Source organism: Ciconia boyciana, chromosome 1 (assembly GCF_034638445.1).
Source record: "Ciconia boyciana chromosome 1, ASM3463844v1, whole genome shotgun sequence".
NCBI classification, from domain to species: domain Eukaryota; kingdom Metazoa; phylum Chordata; class Aves; order Ciconiiformes; family Ciconiidae; genus Ciconia; species Ciconia boyciana.
In genome coordinates this window covers 114,537,380-114,560,856 of record NC_132934.1, presented here as the reverse complement: position 1 = coordinate 114,560,856, position 23,477 = coordinate 114,537,380, and the positions used below count along the sequence as shown (strand labels likewise).

General features: G+C 40.0%; 1 protein-coding gene across 4 annotated transcripts in view; it reads left to right on the top strand.

The window, feature by feature from the left end:
* APP (amyloid beta precursor protein) overlaps positions 1 to 23,477 on the top strand; it is a 229,439-nt gene that overhangs the window by 23,000 nt on the left and 182,962 nt on the right. The gene's annotated exons all lie outside the window — the stretch shown is intronic.

The window sequence follows — 23,477 nt, the reverse complement described above, 5'->3', positions numbered from 1 at the left end:
GCAACTTAAGCACTTGTGATTTATTGAGGGTATTGCTCCGTATTTTACGATGACGTCAAGTGAGGCAAAGAGCATCAGTCACGCGCTCCGATGGATACAGGCCTGGTGGCAGAGCAGAGTGCGTGGGTCTGAGGCAGTTCCAGCCTGTCTGGTGTGCACATGCCGCTTCGGAGCGCTCTCCTGCTCGAGGAGTGAAGAGCATCATATGCAAGCATCATATACTACCCCATCAGGGATAGTAGAGACCACAGATGGCTAGTTTTGGTGGTGTGGGATAAATAAGCATGTCAGCTTTGAAGGCAAGGGTGAGTCCTGCCAGCCTGGGAGTCATCCTTCTTTCCTGCATTTCTACTGTGCCAAGTTCATCCTGAAACAGGAGGAAACTGCCCTGAAGATAAACGTAGCATTGTTGCATGTAAGGTTATATGCTGTGCTTAAGCTTGGGAGTTTTGGGGTCCTGTGGGATGTAGTAATTGTGCAAGAAATACTCAAGGTAGTTTAAGTCTTGAGGTTTTAACTAGCCAACGCTTGTACAGCAGGCATTAATAGTAGTTTTTATTCCTTTTCCATCACTGAAGCTAAAATGGGTATAAATGAGAAGTACTAGGAGCTGCTTGAAGTTTTCTATCTACTGGGTACTCAAAATGATTCTGTTCCTAGAGGTGTATGCTGTTTTGTATGGCTGCTTGGCACTTATGGATCGTCCTTCTCGGAAGAACATTATTATTGCTGCTGTACCCTTAAGTTTTCTGTTGCTTTGTGATAAAAATAAAATGTTGGAATCGTGTTTATAGTCAGGAGTAGTAATAAAAAGAGCAGCCAAAATCAGGCTTTTTTCTGTCACTGACTTCACTTTCAATGCTGTAGCTATAAAAAAAACCCCAAAGTAGTTGTTTCCAGTTGTCATTTTTAGGGCAGTAGTTAGTGTTGCATCTGGACAAGAGGCTGAAGAGGTTTCTTGTTTACTGTACTGTGAATTTCCATGTGTGCCTGCTAATGGTTCCCACAGAAGTGCCTGCTAATGTCACCATTATACATTCCCCTGTACTCTAGGAAGGAAAACTGGAAAAATGTTCCGGTGAGAAGTGAGCCTTAAGTCAATGTGAAAGACTGAGTGGCTTTAGTCTCTGTTTCCTTGCTGTAAGAGGATCCTTTTTTATAAGCACTTACAGTTTATACCAGTGTGTTAAGTGATGATACCACAGCCAGTTATTTGTATCCCTGTCCTAAAGCCTGTCCTTAGATTAATTCAGTGGATTTAGTTGGTTTCCCACACATTCCCTTTTCTATAGCAGTGTAAGTGTAGAGTCTGCATGCTAATCAACGCTGTGTAAAACACCCAGTTTTTTGAATGCCTTGTGTGTTTGCTGAAACACATTGAAACCTCAGGTGGTACTACACAGGATTACTGCCAAAAAAATTTCTGGTGCAAATGGAAATCTCAGGACAGGAAACTTCATTATGATGGCTGCTTGGAGATGGACTCAGGCTCCTTTTGGTCCGGTTGCGGGGTGGCCAGGTAAGCCCGAGTTTGCTGCCAGGGTGCCGCCAGTGCAGTTAGCAGCTGATGCAGCCTGGAGCTTGCACAGCACTATGCTTGCGGTGCGGCAACCCTGGGACGAGCCCCTGGCCAGATCCTGGGGCGCCAGGCAGGGTGGTATGGTGTAATAAAGGGACACAGGTTTGCTTGCTTCGTTGCCTCAGGTTTGGCTTCAGTTTTCAGATTCCTAATTATTTCAAGGTTGTGTTTTCACTGTGTGAGGCATACTTGTTTTTTCTTCTGCGTATTGTCCTCGCTGCAAGTTGGTGTTAATTAGGCCATCGCTATATGTTGTTTTTGCTGACAGGTGGGTTTTGCACAGACTCTTGCAGCATGTTGCGGTGCTTTGGCTGCTCCGACTCATGTACTGCCAGGTTGGGCTCGGGTGCTTGTGGATGCCTCTTAATCAATTTGGCCTCGGTGTGACCGGATCAAATGTTGCTCTGTGTGATCTTGTTACGTTTGCATCCTGTAGCTTACGCCGAGTGTTTTGATGCCTGCCTGACAGCAGACAAGTTTATTTTCTGCTTTTTGTAATTTGTTTGTGATAAACTGAATGGAAAATTAGAAAATGGAATAACATTTCTGTAAAAAAAAAAAAAAAAAATTAAAAAGATCTGTGTGATCTGTGTGTACGTGTATTGTACGGTAGCTCAAAATCGGTTGTCTCAGCCCTTCACCCTGCTGATGGAAGAAGAGCAGGCTTCTGCTGGAGTGGTGGCCGAGTTCAGCACCATCCTGATTTTAAGAAGCTAGCAGTCCCTAGGATTGTCTAATAGTCAGCATTGTTCTTCAAAACAAGAAGTCAACAGAAAGTCCGACTGGAGTCGGTCTGCCTTGAGATGAGCGTTTTGGTTTTTAAGCGGTTTCTGTAGCTTCAGTGGGAGCTGGTTTTGTGGGGAAGCACTGTGCCGCTCTGGGGAAGCAAGGGATGCTCCTCACTAGTGTGTTCATCTGGGCCGGCAAGGAGCGTTTCACACTTCACCTGTGGGTTTGTGTGGGACACTATATCCTGACTTTACTGTTTTGTTGGTGGGAAAATAATTCCGCCTTTTACTCTCTAACTCGCATCCTTGGCAAAATGGCTAGAGGTCTGTATTCCCCAGTGGATTTAGCTGGTGTATGAGATGGAGCTGTCATTGCTGTACAATATAGCAGTCTTGTTTGTGCAGGAAAAATAAAAGGTTTTATTTTTTCTTCCTTTTCGTCTACTTCTTCTCTCTTCCTCCCCTCTTCCCTGCCCAAAGCTGAGAGATGGCTATTCTGGACAGCCTGTGTACTGATTCTAGTATTGCCTTTGATTCTTCAAGTTTGTTATTATTAAAAGTAACTAACTTTCTTAGATCAGCTAAGTGGGATGTGGAGGGAGACTATAGATCCAAGAAAACAAATAAGTATTTTGAATAAAATATTTTGTGTGGGTGTTTTGTAGAGCTGTTTTATGTGTGATGTGTTTTTTCTTACAACTGTAAAGCAAGGATTTAATTGCTGGCAATTTCAAACTGGGTTTGGTTTCATGGCCTCAATGAGTTTGTGAAAATGAGATGCTCAGTTTGGGAAGGAAATTATTTTGGTTAATTGTATTAAGGTCAGCTTTGATAGTTGAATTAATGGAGAAACATGTCAGTATTGATGAAAATGTGATGTTCCTTTCTGATCTCTTCATTGTGAAGGTTTATTTGGAAAAAAAAAAAAATTGAATGGAAGATAAATGAACCATTTTTGCTATGGAGTCCAATTATAGTTCCTGAAACTGGCTCTTGACAGCTGACTTCATTCTGGGTCTTGCATTTATTTTTTTATTCCTCAAAGCTTGGTAGACATTTAAATTGATACTGTCTTTGTGTTTGCTCTGCCTCAGTATGCTTGTCCATAACAAATGGTTTCCAAAACTGAATGCAGTATTTTGGATTGACTAGTAGCCAATGCTTTCTGTGGGGCTTTAATCTTGTTTCCACCTTTCAAGAGTCAACAGAACTGCCTGGGTAAGGCTTGAAGATGGAGTGGGCTAAAAGGGGAAAAAAGTGGTAGTCCTTTCCCTTCCCCTTCCCTTCTCTTCCTCTGGTGTCCCCTCAGTGTCATCCCCCTCTTCCAGGTTTGCTCTCTGAGAAGAGCCTAAATTGGTTTATTCTGAAGGGACCTGTTGTTGTAGGGAGTATTTTTGTTACAGCCAGTCCCATTTTACTAATGGCAAGAAAAGAAATGTCCTGTTGTGGTAGAATGCTCTGCCTTCTGTCCATTGTAAACTGTCCTGCGCAAAGAGCGAGGAAGAACTTCTTACCTTTCCTTCGCACACATGCATTTTTTTGTATGATAATGTAGTAAACAAATTGCATGTGCAGGTTCAGAATGAAAACATCAGCCATGTAACACTGATCCCTTCCAAGAGTAAATGCTTGGGTTTATTTGTATTGTGCTGGAGACCTGGGATTCGTGAAAGACTGAATGGCAGCTGGGACAATGCAGGTTTTGTAGCCATGTACTGTTTTCAGTAGAATAAAGAATGAGGGAAGGGGTGCTCGAATGGTGGTCTAAAGAAGCTATTTGGTAAACAAAATTGATTTGGGGTGTTTGCTTTTATAATAGTTTGCTGTTAACTCTCAAGTGTGCTTCACATCAAATTTTAGAAGTAGTAAATTGCATCATAACTTTGATTTAATGTACTTGCTGTACTGTGAAATAACGCTTGAGAATTAATGCAGTCTGTCTGTGTAGCTGCATCCCCAAGGCATGCCCCTCCTTGGGAGGGAGGGTGGGGTGAGCTCTGCACGGCCATGCTCCCTGCGGGCTGCGGACAGTGTGTCCTCATGGTGCCGGCCTCTGCAATGGCCCTGACACTTTGTGCTATCTGGAGTTTTAAAAACGACTACTTAATTTTTCTAGTAAAATATAATGTTGTTTTGGGGGAGTGGGAAGGACATCCTTTTGGGGATTCTTACCGTAGGAACACTGCTAGGTCTGTCCACCTTCCAGCTCTGACCCGGATTTTCAGCATACTTTGGTAAAACACAAGCACAGAAAGTATGATCTAAACTCCTGTAGGTCTTTAATTCAGTCTTCTCTTCAATGGCAGTGGTGGCTTTTCAATGGTTCAGAAGGTTGTTTGAACATCTCTTACTAAAGCTTCTTCCGTTTCCCTTGATGCAGAAGTACTTTGCCAGTGACCTGAATGGTCCTGAACCTAGAAGAGAAACTCAGTGGTGGTTTTGTCCCTCCCTTACAGTCTGAAAACATCTTCATGTTGCTGTTCCTGTACCTTGTTATTTCACACAAGCCCTAGTGCAGGAGATCAAACAGTTTTTTAGTGCTTCAAATGTTGCTGTATGTATAATGATACTCATACATTGTAAGATCGTTGCAATGGATTTATGGTGTCTGTTTATTCAGGCTAATTGCTTTTGACAGACTTTAATGAAAAGTTTTGACTCAAGAGTGGGTAGATGTGTGTTTGGACAGCTTGTATCTTAGAAATGAGAAAATTGCCTGAGCTAGAGACAGAATGTAGTATCTGTCTGAAGAAGGGAGTTTTTCAAGTCCTGTGAAAACAGGCCAGAAAGGCCTGGTGACACGACCACCCTTGCAAACATCAGAAAAAAGGGTATAAAATCCCGTACTTGTTTGAAAAGGCTAAGAACTGGTGGCTTGACATTTAAAACAAATCTGCATTTAATTTATTCTGCTATACAGTGTGGGAAGAAATGTGTGTTGTGGATTCTAAACTTGTCAGGCAAACACATTCTGAAGATTTACCAAGATGGTGAAAGGCATGAATATGGAATCCAATTCACTATGAATGTGTAAGGACACACCTGGTGAAAACAATAACTCTGTTTTTTCTATTAAAAACTGAGAAATTGTTGTAGAAGGACTAAAATTCTCACAGTAGTTCACATTTGGAAATCAATAAGGTGAACAGATGTTTGCCAAGGTTAAGAGATGGTGAGGGGAGGAAAAATCCCTATGTGATAATTTACCAATACTTAATGCTCTTTGGAGCTTGGGATGAGCTCATTGCTGTACTTTACTTCTGAAATGCAATAAATGTGTTTTATTGTGATTTGACACAACTGAGTTCACTTTTCAAAAATTTTTGATTATGTTGATGTGAATTAAAGCACTTGAGTAATGTCTGTATCATGTGATGAATTACTTTACTTTGTATGCTTTTCACGTTTGAAAAGAATAGGATGTTTTATGTAAAAGTATATATTTTTTTAGGGGAAGTAAGTAAGGCTCTGCAGGTGCCTGCAGTAGGCACTGAGCCTTCCCTAAGGAAGAGGTCAGAACATGAGACCAAGTGACTGTCTGCTTGAGGCAGTGTGGTCCGCAGTGAGTGCCTCTAGAGCAAAGGAAATGATCATTCTTACAGCTTGTCTGAAATATTGGTAGCCCTTGGCTGTTATCGTTATCACTCTTAACCTTATTTTGTTAATTTAGATTTGATGCTTATTTTCTGCCTTTATGCAACAAAAGAAAATAAAAGTATATCTGAAACTAAGTATGTGTTCTTCTGATACTCTTGGTTATCTTGAAACAGCTTCAGCTCTGCTCATGGTTGTACCAATGCAAGTAAAAAACAATGCTGATGTTAACCGATTATATTCTCTATTATGTTAGCAGAGGGAAGAACCACATCATGTACACGGCTGACCCCAGAGGGTGAGGATGAAAAATAACGTGACCGTGTCAGGAAAAGGGAAAACTGTGCTGTTGGTTGGAATGAGTTGAGGGACTCTTAAAAATGATTGAATTTTCAAAGTAATGTGGTTGTGGGTGACTTGCCAGTATAGAGCTATACCATCAATAAAGGCCCATTGGTATGCATGTACATACTGGGAATGTAATACTAGGAATTGGTTTATTTTCAATAAACCCTCAGTTTTGGGTCCTGCATTGTGCGTGGTACCTCATCACTGCGGACTAAATGTGATGAAGAACGCTTAGCTTGGCTAAGCCTAGGCTGGGTGCAAGTAAGGGAGCTGCTGTGTCCCCTCCTGAGTGTTGCCAGAGCTTCTGGAGGCAGACACGGTGCTGCTGCTGCACTGTTTTGAGCTGAACCCTCCTGACTTCTCAGCAAGTGCTGGGAAGCCGTGCTTGCCTTCCTGAGCTCATGGGCAGGAAGGGGACATCTGGGGGAAGGCTGCTTGCTTATAGCTCACTGTCAAGCTTGTCTCTTGCTGGAAGGTGGTAATTACCACCTGGAAGGAGAAGGACCCTAAGCTCCAGTGCAAGTCTCTGACCTTTTCAGCTAGCTTGGGTTGAAAGCACTAAGCAATTCTTGGTGACTTTCTGTATGAAGGTAGTGCTTGAGGTGGTTCCAAGACTGACATTAAACTGGAGACTTACTTGCTTGGACATTTCAGCTCTGTGATGCACTTTCAGGTCATCTTTCCCCTTGGCATTTTCAAGGAATTCTGCCTAAGTTGTTGCGGCTGGTATTCAGAGCTGCTGCTTTCAGCAACTGAACATGGCTGGAAATGGGAAGGAGAACATGAAGGGAGTCTTCTGAAGGTGGGAAAATAAGAAGGCAGTTGTAGGCTGCTCTAGAATATCTTAGCTTGTACACGGAATAAGAGCAGGATTTTAAGGTAATACCTGATGTCAGCTGTATTTTGTGCTGTATTTTTAGTGGTACAGTTTCTTTCAACCTCTCAGCATAACAAGTAAAGTGAAACCTAGTTGTATAAGACACATCAGATTCAAAGGTTTCTTGCCCTGGGATTGAGAGTGTGAAAATGAATGTGTACAACTTTCTGAGAGCACATTCTTCAGAAGGGAAAAATCATGCAGAGAAAAGGCTGTGTTGCAGCTTGGGGCAGCTGTTTTGTCAATGTAGGTCATAAGCAATTTTTAATCTCTGCAAATAAATCTGTGAGGAGAACTGGAGGAGAAATAATCTGTTATTTGTTGCTGCTCTGTAGTGTTTGGATCATGGATAGCTTGTGTAGAGCTTGTGCTCTACATCCACTACTCTGGTCAAATTCCCAATGAGGGGTCAGCATCCCTGCGTAGAGTCCATAGGCATTGCATCTAATTAAATAAAATAAACGTTATTTCTGCTTTCACTGCACATTGTAACCTAGCTAGTCTTAAATAAGAGTTGACAGCCGTCGTGCTTGTTTCTCTATTAGTGAGAAGAAACAAGGTTTCCTGTACTTCCCTTACGAGGCATCATTAGTGTTCAGTGGGACTTTCTGTAGTAGAGCTCCAGGCTCTGGAGTAACCAAGTACAGATTCCCCCCCCCCCACCCCCGAGGTTGCAGAATGTGTGACATCTTTCACAGTATAACTGGTTTTTATTACAACTCGATAAAACAACAAGCGGGAGGTGGGAAGGTATTGTTTCTTTGTGATGATAGTTATCAGGATGCTACAGCTGACGAGTTTTGAAAAGCAAGATGTTGTACTAATCTTCCAGATTACTCATTTAAAAGACAAAGAAAAAATCTCCACAAGTAAGCCACTGTTTGAAGGATTTATGTGTTCAAAATAGAAATAATATAATGGAGGTATTGAAAAATGAGTGTTTTTTGTCTTGAAGTATGTGGTTCCAACATGATTAAAGAAACTGGAGATTTTTTTTTTTCCCCCCCTTGAGAGGGCTGATGCTTTGTTTTTTTTCTACTTAATGATCTGTGGTGATTTTAGTCTACTTACTGGTAAGGAAACAGCACTTCATCTTTATTATGTCTTCTCATTTGGATCAGTTCTGTCATATCTGATAACAATAGTTACCAATGAATAATCTCATTTATCTGTGTCATTTGAAGATCTGAAAGTGCCTCAAAGTTAATCTTAACCTCTTTCATAAAAGTCTGTTAAATTCAATTAGTGTGAATTTGAAATAGTCTTTAAGGATGCTCCTTTTGAACACAATACTACTCATGAGCCTTCAAATCAAATGCATGTGAGCATCTCTCTGCTGTTCCCACTGTTGTCAAGACTGAGAGCAGCTGCTGTTAGTGAGTGGACCTAGCAGAGGACTCTTGGAGTCCTTAGTATAGTTAAAAAACCAGAAACCCCCACTCTGCATTTTGGCTTCTAGTTCACCTCTTCAATCAGTTACTTTCTCTATCCTTGTCTGAATGTGAGATGTTTGTGCAAGCTTCTGTTAACAATAACAGCATGTCTTCTCATAGAAGAGCAAGAGCTGTCTGGCACAATTTTTCTCGTGTTTCAAAGACATTTTGCATAACTAAACTTGAAGGAAATAACTACTACTGCATTATTAGAAAGTTATAAGAATATGACACTGGAAGAAAGCCCTTGGATTTACAGGGTCTAGGCCCGCCCAAACCTAAGCAACAGTCTAGGTACTGTTGTAGGTCATGGTACTCCACAGTGCTCGGTAAGATCAGAAATCCAGAACCCACAGTGGTAATAGGCAATGTGAATAGGAAAGAGTGAGAACAGCAGCGGGGTACTGTGCTGTCTTTTTTATGTTAACATTAAAAATATTGAAATCAGGTTTTTTGTAAAGACCATCTGTGGAAGAATTCAGATGAAGGCTGTGTCTTTAAACATACATATTTTTTTTTAGCACAAAGAACAGTTGCCATAAGATATCACAGGTAGGGTTTGAAAATTTAAATGCACGAATCGGAAAAATCTAATGTACTTCTGTAGCATTGGCCTTCATGTATTGGGCAGTGTGGCTTGGTGGGTTTTTTGTCTTGTCCCATATTGCTTCCTGCATATTAATTGCCTTTTTTGGTCTTCTTGAATTGCATAATGGGTTTTGGAAGGTTGTAGGCTTATCATAATTATCTTTCTCTCTGGTTCTTGTATCATTGGAAATTTATTTGAATTGCTGCTGACAGAATTACTGTAAATCCAATTTTGGGTGGTTTTGCTTAGTTTTTTTAAGCTGAGGAGTTGCCTTCTGTAGAATAACTGGCTTGCACAGTCAAGCCAGTAACTCCTTCTGTTTATTATTTCCAAAAAGATTAAGACTCCTGGCTTATACTATTTTCTCTTGTAAGTCTATCACAATTGCGCAGAGGGTGTGTATAAATCTGTTGAGGGATCCCTGCTAAAGGGAGAATTTGTGCTGTGACCCATCATGTATTACTGTTGCCCAGCCTGCTGAGCAAAGCTGTTGTGTTGTTTCTGTGAGGGCTTCCCTCTGTCTTCATCTGCTTTTCTTTTCCCCTCCTCCTGTTTCATGCTTGCAAGTTCTGGGAAGGAAGAGGTTCTTGGTTTTGAGTGTTAGCACAATGACATGAAGTTCATGTCTGTGGCACGCATAGTACAGTAGCATTTAATGAGTAAAAGAACACGCAGAGTGCAAATTGTAGAGGGGAAACCTGAAGTGTGCTCAGTTGAGAGAATGATGGAATATTGTAATTCTTCCCCAAACCGTAGAATCCTTTGCCTTTCTCTGTTAAGTGCTTCTGAAGGTCTGTTTCTTTATTACTTAGGTTTTTATCATTAATATTTTATGTATGCAATAATGTTTTTGGTGTGGTAGATGAAATTAAATAAGCTGTCTCTGTTTACTAGAGCCAAAAAGAGAGAGACAGGGAAATGGCTTAATCCTGGAGACCATGAGAGTTGGGCATAGCATCAGAGGTTGAAGGCCAGACTTTCTTTCTAAAGTGCAACATGATTATTATGAAAAAAATGATGATACTTAAAATTTTTATTATGAAAACCTGTACTGAGCATGGAGTAGCTGCTCAAAAAGAGCAGCTGGGTGCACAGTGATGTAAAAGAAAGCTTGTATCTAGTGGGACAGTAGGGTTTGGGTGGGTTTTTTCCTTATCTTTTTTAGTAGCAGATGACTCAAGTACCCTAAAAACGGACCCAGGGCAGGATCTGTTTCAACATGGGATGTCTTAGTAATGCTGTATTAATTCCCTTCTCATCACAGTATTGATGTTATGGAGGAGTAGAATTTCATACATTTTTATGGGGGAAGGATTGAAGGAGTGGGCCTTCAACTCAAAATGAATCAAAATTTGTCAACCATCTATTTGACTCTGTCATGTGGTAACTATTACGAGGCTTCTGTACATGCCTTGAAAGTAGTCCAGGTAACTTGCTATGTTGTTTAATCCTAGTGTTGACAGATTAGTTCCTTCTGGCTTGCTCATATTGGTGTTTTTGTGAGCTAAAAAAAGGTTTGTATAATTAGAGACATGTTGGCATCTTGGGTAGCATAAATAATATCTCAGGAAGGATCTTATGGACATGCTCTTCCTTGTAGCAGTCAACGAGTACTCACCTTGCCAAACGCTAATGGTTAAAGTCAGCAAATGCCAGAAATATCTTGTTAATTCATCTTCACATTGTTTGTGGAATGAAATTGGGAAATCATTATTTTTATTAATAATAATAATTTTAGTAAGCCAACCAGTCAGTCAACTTGCAGAGAAGACTGAGAGTCACAGGCTCGCTGCCTGGGCAGAGAAGTCCTGCATCAAATGAAGATGAGGAGGACCTTTGGCATATGTATGAAGTGCTGTGACAGTGCAAAATAGCTGAAGCACTTCATGTTAAAACTAGTGAGTTACATCAGACTTCTCACATGGCTCTGTTCAGATGTTTGTGGTTCAGCCAAACGGCGGCAGAGAAGGATACCATTCTGCATAGTTTGAAGAATAACATAAGCAACGTGGTCCATGGGGCAGTTACTTTAGCAGTGTAGGTTGTGCCTGTGTTCAGGGTGGATAATTAACTGTATGCAAAATAAATAATAATGAGAATAAAATATCAACCTCAGAGCTTCCTTTGAAATTCAGTTGATGCACGGCGGAGGTGCTGTTTCACAAGCAAAATTTCAGCTCTTCTGGCTGTAGTGAATTTCTGCTCAGGTAAAGGTTTGTTCAGTCAGGCTGTAACACAAGAAAAATCTGCTGAGCAGATGGGTTGCAGCTTCTGTTCCTTCTTGGAGGAGCTTACAAAATGCACTGTATATTTCCTCCACTGCAGTAATAATTCTGTAGGTTTAGAGTGACTAGTTCAGTAGTTTAGTGTTGTCTTTCTACGATAGGTAAATGATGTAAGTCTACAGGATTTTCCAAATCTGGAAAATCTGGTATCTCTTTTTCAAGGAAGTTTGTTTCAGGAAAACTCAGGTGCCTTATATTCTTTAACTCATTATGTCTAATTGCTGTTTTGTCAAAAATATAGGATGTTAGCACTGTGTAATAAATCAGTCATACAAGAGTCATGCTTGGAAATGCAACTTGAGTATTGTGGCTTTCATACTGTTTGTTTTTTTTTTAAGTTGTTATTATTTATTTAGAAAGTTACAAGTCCAAACATTGAAACAGAGGTGTTTGAAATGACAGTCATCTGTCTGGGACTGTACTGTAAACAAAGTCTGCTGATTTGCCCATATGGGCATCCCATATTAGGATCTAAAAAGAATAAAAACAGTGCTGAAGAGGTAATTTAAATAACTTATTTCCTTTCTTCCTTTCTTCAGAATGCTTCTAAATTAAAGATACAATTCTGTGAGAGGTTGAGTACTAATAAATTTTATGGAATGGAGTTAAGATGTAAGCATCCCTCAAATGGAATAGCATCTTCTTACAAACTATCCTGTTACAGTCCAGTTTTAGCAGGAAAAGTTGAAAAAATAAATAGCATAAAAAAGGAGGGAAGATATTATACAGAAGAATTCTTCTTCCATGAGTTGCTTAAGTGCATGAGGTGCTGGAAATGTGATGAATGAGATGTGAAGGCTATCTTAAAGTCAACAGCTACTTCAAATGAATTCCTGAAAACTGAAGACTGCTATTCTGTTTAAAAATAAGTTAATAAATTACAGAGCACTGACATCTGAGCGCTATAGTTCATTTGAGAAACTGACATTGCTCAAATGTTAACTTGTTTATCAAATTTGTTGAACTAGGATTGTTCCTCAATTTTTGACCTGACAAGTATAATTTAAATTTGTTTCATGGTATGGAGTCTGGCTCTGCATATAGTAACTTTCCTTTTCACATCCTTCCCAGTTACACATGCATCGAAATAGGTTTAAAATATAACTTACACTAACTTAGGGTACCCTTTTCCAAGAAAAAGTTGCTTTAATATAAATGAAAAGTATATCTTATTTAGGGCTTTTTTGTATACTTGTTCTCACCTTGTAGTTTCAGTTTTACAGGAGTGAGTTTCCTGGGTATAATAGGAACCCAAAAGTTATTACTGAGCTTGCAGTAGTTCTGTAGTCTGTTGTGTTGCTGTGAAATATACTCTTCTTTTTCTTCTACTTCATGTATTTATTTCAGATAAAATAAGTGATGGTGGCTCTGAGTGTTGAATAGAAAATACAATGCTGGAATTGGATGGTTTACAATGAATGTATTTCAGTCCAAAACCTTAATTTGGCTCTGTAAAACAGTTACGTTTCTTTTGGGGCAATGATAGGCTTTCAGGTGATGAGATTTAAATGCTGTATCAGAGGATTTCTGCATGTGTAGACATACCAAAAGAAATCAGAACGCTTTTCATATTTATTGGTATCATTAAACACTTATTTTGTCAAACGTGCACACCTGCTGGATTGCATCTTTTTTCTTCTTTTTTTTTTTCCCCCCAAACGAGGTAGAGGATATTTAATTCTGACAGGAATTGGGGTTTTTTTGTTCCTTGTTTACCCTGCTGCTATTAGTCAACACATATAGCCATGTAAATGACCAAAGACTGTTTCAAAACATAAATGAACAGCTTGGGAGCAAGACTGGTTTTTAAAATTTTTTTATTTTTAACTTCCACCTTCTTAATGCACTTTTTATTCAGCTTGTAAAATCTTGAACACCCCCCCCCCCCCCCCGGCGTGTTTAAGTGTTAGTTGGTGCTGCACTAGATTTAATGCTTCCTGAAAGTCATTCCAGTCTTGGATAATTTTGGTCAATCCACTTGTTATCATTTTTCTTCCTGCCAAAACGGCAGTTTTTATTATAAAATGTGACTGAACCATGTTGAGGTACCTGCAGGCTGGGGAGACCTGGTAGGCATGAGGGTTTTCAGTTACTGTGACATTGATGGCTGTCTGCAAAATGCATAAATTTGACTATGGACTCTTAAGATAACTCCAAAAGAGACCTGGTTGGGTCTGTCTGTGTTGTGCCTGTTCCCTCCGTTGTCCCCCCCCGCCTTTGGTGATGCGTGTCACCATGCATATCAAACCGCTTCTGCTGCTGGTCTGGTTGTGACCGAAGTTTCACAGAGGTTAGAATGGAATAGTCTATTTCAGTTGGAAGGGCCCTACAATGATCGTCTAATCCAACTGCCTGACCACTTCAGGGCGGACCAAAAGTTAAAGCATGTTGTTAAGGGCATTGTCCAAATGAGTCTTAAACACTGACAGGCTTGGGGCATCAACCACCTTTCTGGAAAGCCTGTTCCAGTGTTTGAGCACCCTCTCGGTAAAGAAATGCTTCCTAATGTCCAGTCTAAACCTCCCCTGGTGCAGCTTTGAACCATTCCCATGCATCCTGCCACAGGATACCAGGAGAAGAGATCAGCACCTCCCTCTCCACTTCCCCTCCTCAGGAAGCTGTAGGGAGCAGTGAGGTCGCCCCTCGGCCTCCTTTTCTCCAAATGAGACAAGCCCAAAGTCCTGAGCTGCTCCTCACAGGACATTCCTTCCAGCCCTTTCACCAGCTTTGTTGCCCTCCTCTGGATGCATTCAAGGACCTTAACAGCTTCTTAAATTAAGGTACTCAACTTGAAGGTTGAGGGAGTTTGGGTTTTAGGGTTTGTTTTTTTTTTTTTTGAAACAGCCATGTTGCTGGTAGGGGCCTCCATAGTGTTGGCAGTGGGTAAGAAACCCTTGACACTGCACTTAGTTGTAGACAAATGTCTTTTATTATGTTCGTGTAGCTGACACATCTGACTTGCTAGGAATACTGCCCCCCCCATACTTTCCTGACATTTACGACCACATTCAGATGCTGATTTTTGTAGCTAAATTTTAATTTTTAGTCTGTCTCACAGGAGCATGGAAATGCTTGCATAGTAAAGCTGGACAGGCTCTGCGCATGAGCTAGGCTTTCGCTGCTCTTGTGGTCCTCTTCATTGCTTGCTAGTGTTTCCAGGGGCCCTAGCTGGGGAAATCTCTCCTCTCTTGGGTGTGTGTTCGCACATGCATATGCAGGTCTGTTCTTCATTACAGATACGATAGCAAAATTTCTGCTGACGTCTTGCAAATATCTCTTGTAAGCACTTGGTTGCTGGGTTGCTCAGCTCTTTGGGAAGGGGAGCACTTACCTCCCAGTTGCTCCATGAGATTGCCTTGTAAACTCAGTGCTTAGTCCTAGAATATTTTTGGTTTGTTTTTGTTACTTACTTTGATTTCAGGGTAGACAGATGCCTGGGCCAGGGTTCAGGTAGCATCCTGCTGGTACTTGGAACATGACCTGGCGGAAGTGTTAAAACTAAGATGTATGGAGTAAATACAACATATGCCTCAGGACCTTGTGAAGGGTATGGGTGAGGAGAATGGTTGGCTGCCAGAAGATAGTTTGGAGAAAACTTTTGCTTTCTCTGCAGCCTTGGAGACAGACTCGCTTTTAATGTATTTGTGGAGTAGGCTTGAGCTGCTGTGGAGAAGTGGGCAGCGTACTGTTGTGATGCCTTTTTGGCATTGCTATTTATGAAGCAGGCCAGGAGGACTGCACCCAAGTATTTACACTTGGGTTAAATAGGTTACAGTCAGGGCAAATAAACATGTCTGATTTTCCAGGAGCTTTTCAATGGAGTCTGTTTCTCAACCAAATTTCAGGTGCCTTTTAGTTCAGAGTGCTTGATCTTCTCCAAAGCTGATGGCTTTTTGTAAAGGAGATGTGGGTCTTCCCAGGGTTTTCTGTAGTTTAGGGACATGGCCCTTTGCGTTACTGTTTGCCAGAAACATTTGTCTTCCAGGAGGGAGCAACTATGTTGAGCAATTTTACTGAGCAATCAGTAAAATGTTTTTTGGTCTATTTCTGTAGACTGTTGACAACAATAATTGCTGCTGCTGTTTCTATATTAACATACAATAAAACACTGTTTCTAAATTATTCATGTTGATTTTGACAACCTCTTACTCTTGCGACACTGTTAGTCTCTAAGGAGAAGTTAGGAGATGGAAAATTTTCCTTGGTTTTGACAGACAGCCATCTTAAAGTTGTGGAGAGACAATAATTTGATACTTCCTCCTTTTCTAATCTGGGTGCTTTATTTTTATTTTGTTGTCATGATTGCATTTATAAGAAAGGAAGAGATTTTTTCATTACTTACCTACATGAGCAGATTTTTAAATATAAACAGTCTTTAAAGCATTTGTGTTCTCCTCCTAGTTTTATGAGGTATTCTATGCAGAACTAGTATTTTATGGCTTAAATAGGAAGTCTGGCAGTCTGTATTCTGTTACACTCTGCTGTAAAGTTGATGGTCAAGTTGATAACCAACAGACAAGAAGCCATGGATTTATGTCTGGTGACATGAGCCTATTTTAGCATGGCATTTGCCTGGTTTGAACTGTAGACTTCTGGAATTGAGCAGTGATCCTCACTTGTAGAGTGCAGCAGACCAGACATAGCCCAGTAGAAGAAACTCAATCTTTCCACAGGGGTAACAAGGTTATCTCATGTTTTGCGCTGTAAATGTGTAAGGCTAAGCAGAAAGTCCTTTTACACTCATTTCATTTTTACCTCTGTTCTTTTAGGAAAAAATAGCTATGAGCAGCCCCACTTCAAAAATAGAATTTCTTTTATTTTGTTAATAGTCATAGAGGAAGCAAACTGCTTTGCATGCAAATTGGTGCTGCTTTAGTTAATGAAAACCTCAAATTTCAACCTAAATGTGGTATAAAAGTTTGGAGGAAGTGCAGGCGTGGGTTGGAAGAGTGGTGTGTTACTTGGGTACACTTAATTCTTCACAATATTTGAACCCCCTTCTGATTTTTATTGTCAGCAGAAGTTGTTAAACCTTAAAACTGTAGTCATTGACTTTTTGGTTGAAGGGCTGGAACTGGTGTTAGCATTAAAAATGGAAAGCAGGGAGGGATTATTTTAATCATCCTAAAATAAGGAGGGCATTTGTTGTTCTTGAGTAAGTTGTAGATATGGAGGCTGTTACTGAATGTCCTTTCCTTGAAAGTAATTGCAAATGAAGCAATTAATACAAATTAAATACACTTTGAAGGCTTATGAAAGTGGCTTCAGGTTAGTGTTTGCAGAATAAAACAACCTAAATCATAGAAGCCGTCTTGGGGACCTCTGGGGAATGTGTTTTGATGTTTCGATGTTTAATAATAGCACATACAAGGTCTGATGCTTATTTTCATATTATGTGGTAGTCCTTAATTATAAGTTAATAGCGGAGCTATCTGGAGTGAAGTTGTGTTACTTTGGTCCCTTGATGGAAAACCTCTTGAGGGTAAAACCTTGCAGCCTTTGTTTTCAGAGTATAACCTTAGTTGTGAACAAAGCCAACACTTGTTGTTGAAATAGGGATTATGAAGAACTATTGGCAAATACACTAATTAATTTTGTAACTGCAGAAAGCAATGACAGAGGGCATGAATGAGGAGAGGGCTATGCTTTCTGTCTTAAATTACGTTGTTTGATAGGAAAAGGCCTTTTGATGTTGAGATGAAATGGTAATGAGCCAAAAAACTCCAAACACCTTTTTCTTGTTTAGGTAATGCATTCCTTTTTAAATTTTGTAATTAGATAAACTTATTTCAATTCTCTGTACTCTGCTACCAAAATCCTTTTTGAGTGTCTCGGAAATCGTATAAATGGCATCCAGCATGCTGTGTGGGTGTGGAGTGCACGGATGTGCTAAAGACCCTTTGCACCTCTCCTCAAATAGATTTATTAAATTACCAGGGCTGGAAGAGGGGAAAGCAGAGGCATCTCTGTACTACATCTTAACATGGGAAGGAAACGAATTCCCTACATCTTAGTCTTTTAATGCTTGTGTGATGTCTTACTTTTTTCTGTATTGTATTTAAGTTGACATTTTGACATCAAATACTTGGAATTACTGTTTTCCCTTTCAAACAGAAAAATACCGTGAAACACCCATTTTCAAAGACAGGCTCCAGTAATTAAACAACGTAATTCAGGTGGCTTTGCCAGGACTTAGCTTGTTTTGTCTTAATTTGACCAGGTTTGTGAATATTTCTTTGACACAATCTGATGGGGAAAACAGCTGGATTGTATCCCTCTTCTTTCCTTATCCAAAGCAGTTATAACTGATAAGCAGTTATATACCCAGTGAGCTTTCTCTTACAGAGTTGTCTTCTGATCCCAGTCTTCAGTGTTGATTGGATTTTCTTTTTTTTTAATATGCCCACCTGAAGAATGAGTTCTTACTGTGCTTTCTCTTTGAGAATATGCAAAATACTGACAGCCTATACTTGAAAGGTATTTTAAATGTCTTTGCTGTTAATATTTTAAGCACTTCAGCATTTAGCTGCTTATAAGAAGGAAACGTAGCAGAGGAGCACACAGGAAGATGCACACAACTCAAGGTGAAATGAGTCTTGCAGCTGGAAGACAGGCCTCTGAAACTCTTTAAGGGAGAACCTGCTGCTAGTGTTGAGCATTACCATGGCCATGCTTCCTTTCTTTCAGAATGTGTGCCCTTACTACTACCCTTTTGAAAGTCAATAATTAAAAAATTTATAGCAGTTTAATAATTTTGTTTTCTATATCAAAAATGTCAGGCTGTGGTGGTTGAACATTTTGTGACATATTAGACTAATGTATTTACAGAGAGCTCTAAATAGTTGTATGATTGATTGAGGTAATTTTTTTTCAGAATCCTGTAGTTGCCATTTTTCAAATTTAGGTAGCACCCCTTCTAGAAATTGATCTTCGATCCATATGTCTTGTAAAAGTGATGACTAGTGTTTTATTTGGTCTTTGAAAACTGGACATACTGTGGAAACCCGAGCATAACTTTTGGAGTCAGCTTGAGATGGCGTGGTAATTGGTCTAACTGTTATTTAATGATTTCCCAAGAGGCAGGAAAAAAAGCACATGCTGCTACTTTGAGGTCATATGCAAAGTAGCCAAAATAGTATGTGATTACAGTTTCATTAATATGCTTGGAGTTTTTACTTTTGCAGAATACTAATAAAGCAAATAGTTGCTGTTAATGTAATTTGTGTCGCATGAGTTATTCTTTGGGAGACTAATCTGCCCGAGAGCTTTAGGATTAGTCAAGGAGAGATTTTCCACTACAGGCATTATTGTAACAAACTGGACTGTAGCTTTATGTTATTCAGCATTACTGTATAGAAGCTGCTTATCTGCATAGATCGGTGCTCTGGGTTCTTTAATAGCATTGTAATGCAGATAATTTTTCTTGGCAGGGAATGAATGTAAATGAATTAAACCATTGGCTATGAAGAAAACTTGAACGATACATACAATTCTTCACCAACTCACTTATTTTAGCTGGATATACCTTTGATGTGACCAGTGATTCATGAATTCATGTTTTAAATGTTACAACAGCATGTATGGGACAAATCACTTATCACTGCATCTAGTTTTACTCTCATTTCACTCTCCTGCCTTTTTTTGAGCTGTTTTTCATCTTTCTAAGTGTATGTGTTTTAAAAGACGTGCTACTTCCCCCCCCCCCCCCCACACACACTGCTCAGTCCCCTTTGTGATGGAACTGCTGTTGGATGTCTCTGTTAAAAATCAATAGTAGTTCATTAGGTTTTACGTTGTCAGTAACTTGCGCAGACTAGAGACCTCTCTTGAAACTAGTTGTTATCTCAGCTAAGTTTAATCTTTTATTTTTGGCTTTGCTGTGATAGTGAAGCATCATCACGATGCAGTCCCTGGGGAGAAAACCAAACTGTATTTCTTCCCAAAGCGCTGTGATGCTTGAGGTCTTCAAGACAAACTTGATGGGAAGGGAGAGGGCTGAAGAAAAAGCTGTTTCTTTCTCTTGGTGTGATATGTAATATATAAGTGACATTTTTAGTCTCTTACCTGGAGGTCTCAGGATAGACTCACCAGCAGTTTCTAGCACACCTTTCATTCCCTGGAAAGCTTTTCTAGCACCATCCTAGTGAAAATATAGTTGTGGCATTGGGTAAAGCTTAGTCTTCAAATGGCAGCGTAGCCTAGATGTACATTAGATACATCAGCTGGAAGAGTTATGCATGTTTAGTCTTCTGAGCTGTTAAGTTGGGGGAGAGGCAAAAATCCATGGCAGAGGCTGCTGTAAGAGCTGAAGGTGGAAGATCTGTGTAAAGCCATGAGACATGCAGGTGAGCACGTTGGAGGCGAACACTTCTGGATGTTTGCATGAGAGACGAAATGGTATGCAGTAATTTTGTTAGACTATGCCTTGTTTACTGTTGTTTGTGCTTTTTCCTACCAATAGATGCCACACTGAACACGTGAGCAAAATTACAATGCAAGGTTGGAAATTGGCATGCAGGCCTTTATCAGCTCAGGATTACTTGTTATAATGAAGTTTTTAAAACATATGGAGCTACTGAGGTGTTTATAAAACTGGGGTTTATGTAGGTGGGAGAGAACCCCAGGTTAGAGAGGAGGCACAGGCAGTAAGTGTTGGAGACCCCCACCAGTGCCAGCCAGCCCAGACCAAAGGAGCTTGAGAGGCTTCATGTGTGTCTGTTTTTCTCCTCTCATATCCATCAGCCCTCCAAAACAAAATGACAACAATGCTTTATTGAATTAATTGCTTTAACTTATTGTTCTTAATTTAGGAATGTGTCCTGGATTAAAATAGATCCCAAAAATATCAAGGCTACGAGGGCTGATCTCTTCCAGACACCCTTTTCAGCAGGTGCCTTGGGCATGGTCTTGTGTTCAGTGGCAGGGCACTGGGAAGAGGGGCAGTGTGGTGCATCTTGCTAACAAGTTTTCATTTGCTACTTCACTCTGTTTGGTAAAATTAACAAAAGGTTGCGTGTTATGTAGGCTTGCTGTGGAGGGCTGGATAGAGAAATGGGAAGAAACCAGAAAATGTGGCATCAGGAATATCCTCCTTAAGTCTCTGTTATTTAGCGTAATTAGTTATTTTGGACCAAGAATGGATTTTTCGCTTCATGGATTTCAGCTTTTTCCTGTGAATTTTGTTGTAGTCTGATTGCAGGGGAAAACAATATGTAGAAGAGTAATATGTAGAGTGCAATATATAGCTTAATGCAGTAGTTGCAGGGTTTTGGCCAGTGATCTGAAAAATTTATGTGTGTTTTCTTTTTTTTAATGTTAGAATCACTGTCAGTCACTGTGTTTGTGACATGTTCACTCTTGGGGAAAATAGAAGTAACAATGCTGTGAAGCATATGCTTGCAAAATGGAGTGAAAGGAAATCTTTTAGTCATACACTCTTAATAGGAGTATCTTGCTGAGGTGTCGTCAAAAGACCCAGCAGAAGCTCTAAATCTAGGATTGGTAAGGCCAAGGCCAGATCTGGTAATGCACTCCTACTTTGCCCTTGCATCAAAAAATGCTCCTAGGCTTGACTGTTGTGTTTCGACCGTCATCTCTGCAGAAAAGCCTCCATCGTTGTCGGCTGTTTCTGTGGATTTTGCAGCAAGAGTCATTTCTTGAGAAGCAGGAAGCTGCCAGGTTTCAATCAGAAAAAGTGCCATAGCAGATCAACTTCTTATTTTCTTCAGAAATGAAATATCTGGTGGCAAAAATCTTGGATTAGAGGCATGTTTTATCGAAAGAGCAGGGAGATAGTGCAAAGGCTGTCTCAACAATGAGTCTGTTCTCCTGTTAAAACTTTGCAATGTCACTGCAAGTTTCACAGATGCCATGCTGCAAATATATAAATGTATAAAATTGCTGCTTATTACTAAAGGTGAGAAGCTTTTAGTTTAAACACCAGGGCTACACAGTGATAGCAAGCATTTACCTTCAGATATTAAATAGTTTAATGTGTGTCTTTTTTTCCTGATCTGAAATGTTTAAAAAGGTGTTATTTCCACTCCGGGTGTTTACAAAAAGTTAATTTGAGAGCTGAGTGTTGCATCTTAGCCGGAGATGTCCGTTAAGACAAATCCATTAACCTACTATCCTTGCTTTAAGGACGCTCTAACAGAGTTCAGCTTGGGAAGTCAAGTGTCTGAATTTTTCATGATCATAATCTAAATGCCTTAGTTCTGTTTACAGTGTCTGTTAATTGCTCCGGTATTTCTTTATGACTAGAAACATTTAACTGTCCTAATCAATAAGATGAAGTGCTATGCTGAGCAGTTCATTAGTATGTCCCTGTCAGCTCAAAATATAGAAAGCTAAATGTGATCATGACTTGCTCTGGTAATTTCATTAAGCTGGGAGATGTCATGTCTTTTCTGAAGGGAATGAGATTTTAAGTAGACAGTCATAGGTTGTCATGTTGTTAGAGTTAAATTGATAGCACTCCGAGTAAACAGCCACATTTTTTTTCCTAAGTTCAGCTGTCTTCCTAGCTAAGGCAAAAAAATATTTAAAAGCTCCCTGTTATAAAGCCACAAGGCAAGATCTCCATAAATTTACAGCTTACAGTTTTGAGTGAAAAAAAATTAAAATTGCAACAGTATGACTGCTGTGTGCTTTATTAATTTAATAGAGATCTCAGTTGGAGGAGCTGTGAATAGAGTTCACATTCACACATGTCACCTGTGGAATGACTCACTTCTATTTTTATTGAAATTTTGATAAGGTTGTGTTGCATCTATAAAGAAAAAAAATCATTAATTTGGAGGATTTCTTGCAAGTATTTGTTACAGATGTGTCACGTTTGAGATGCTCTCTGGAGTTTCTGAAGATGTTAGGAAGAGTAAGCATGTGATAGTTGTACTGATCAAGGCAAGCCAGACAAGGTGTCATCCCAGTTATTGGAAAACTCCCTAATTACCCAGTGGAAGGACAGTGATGGTTGACTGTTAAATTATACTGAGCTTACTAGTTCCACAGAAGGAGAGAAATTGAGATAGTAAAGGGAAATCTGCCAGTAGAAGTGTTCCTGCCTTTTTTTTTTTAAGCTGTGGTAAGCTTTTTAAGCTTTTTTTTTTTAAATTGTGGTAACATGTTAAACATCTTAAAGAAGGCAGGAAAATAATTGTTCTCTCCTTTTCTAAAAAAAAGGAAATACTTGTTTTAATTGTGGCATTTTAACTTACACTGCTAAGCTATTGTGTTAGGGTAGTTAGATGTTAACTCTTGCAATGTTTCTTGGTGTGATTTTTTTTTTTAATTACTGTGGGCATATAAAATTCATGAAGTTTTTTTGTGTTTGTTTAAACAAAGAGTGGGGGAACTAAGATACGGGGTTTGCATACCTCTTGTAAGACTAATTATGTTTCTTCAGTTTTTCATGAATCTTTAAAATGTTTTTAATTTTTCCCTTGAGAAGCCTTCTAACCAAAAGGTTAAAAGCTAAAAATAGATATTTAAACCTAATCGCATACTCTGCTGTACCTCAAATGCAACGGGCTTGCCTTTGGAGCGTGAGGGACAGTGGAGAGCCATTGACTTCTCTCTCGAGGAACCTAACCCGAAGAGGAGATTTATCTTTGCGTTGTGTTTCTCAGATGGTAAAACCGAAGCGAGTACTTTCAGCTTATACCTTCCGAGGTTTGCTATGCCGGAGGGCAGGGGGCTGGGAGAAAGAGCTCTTGATTTGCCTTAACACTGTGGTCCCATGGGAGGGATTTAAACCAACGTTGAGGTTTGTGGGGGAGGAGGGCTAAGTTGGTTTATAAATGCAGGTAGGAAGCTCACAGATGTTCCAGAGTTGCATTTAGTTGGGGAAATTGCTGAGGGCAGCTCTGATGTTCGGCTCCGTACCCCAGCAGCGCTGGGGCGTTTCGAGGAGGGCGGCAGGCGGGTGGTGCTGGGCCGGTCGGGGCGTCGCGGGCAGCGTGCCGGAGGGCGGCAAGGAGCAGGGCTTCGGGTAGCCTGTGTTAAGCCTGGGTATTTTAATGCTTCTTTGAGTAGATGGTGTT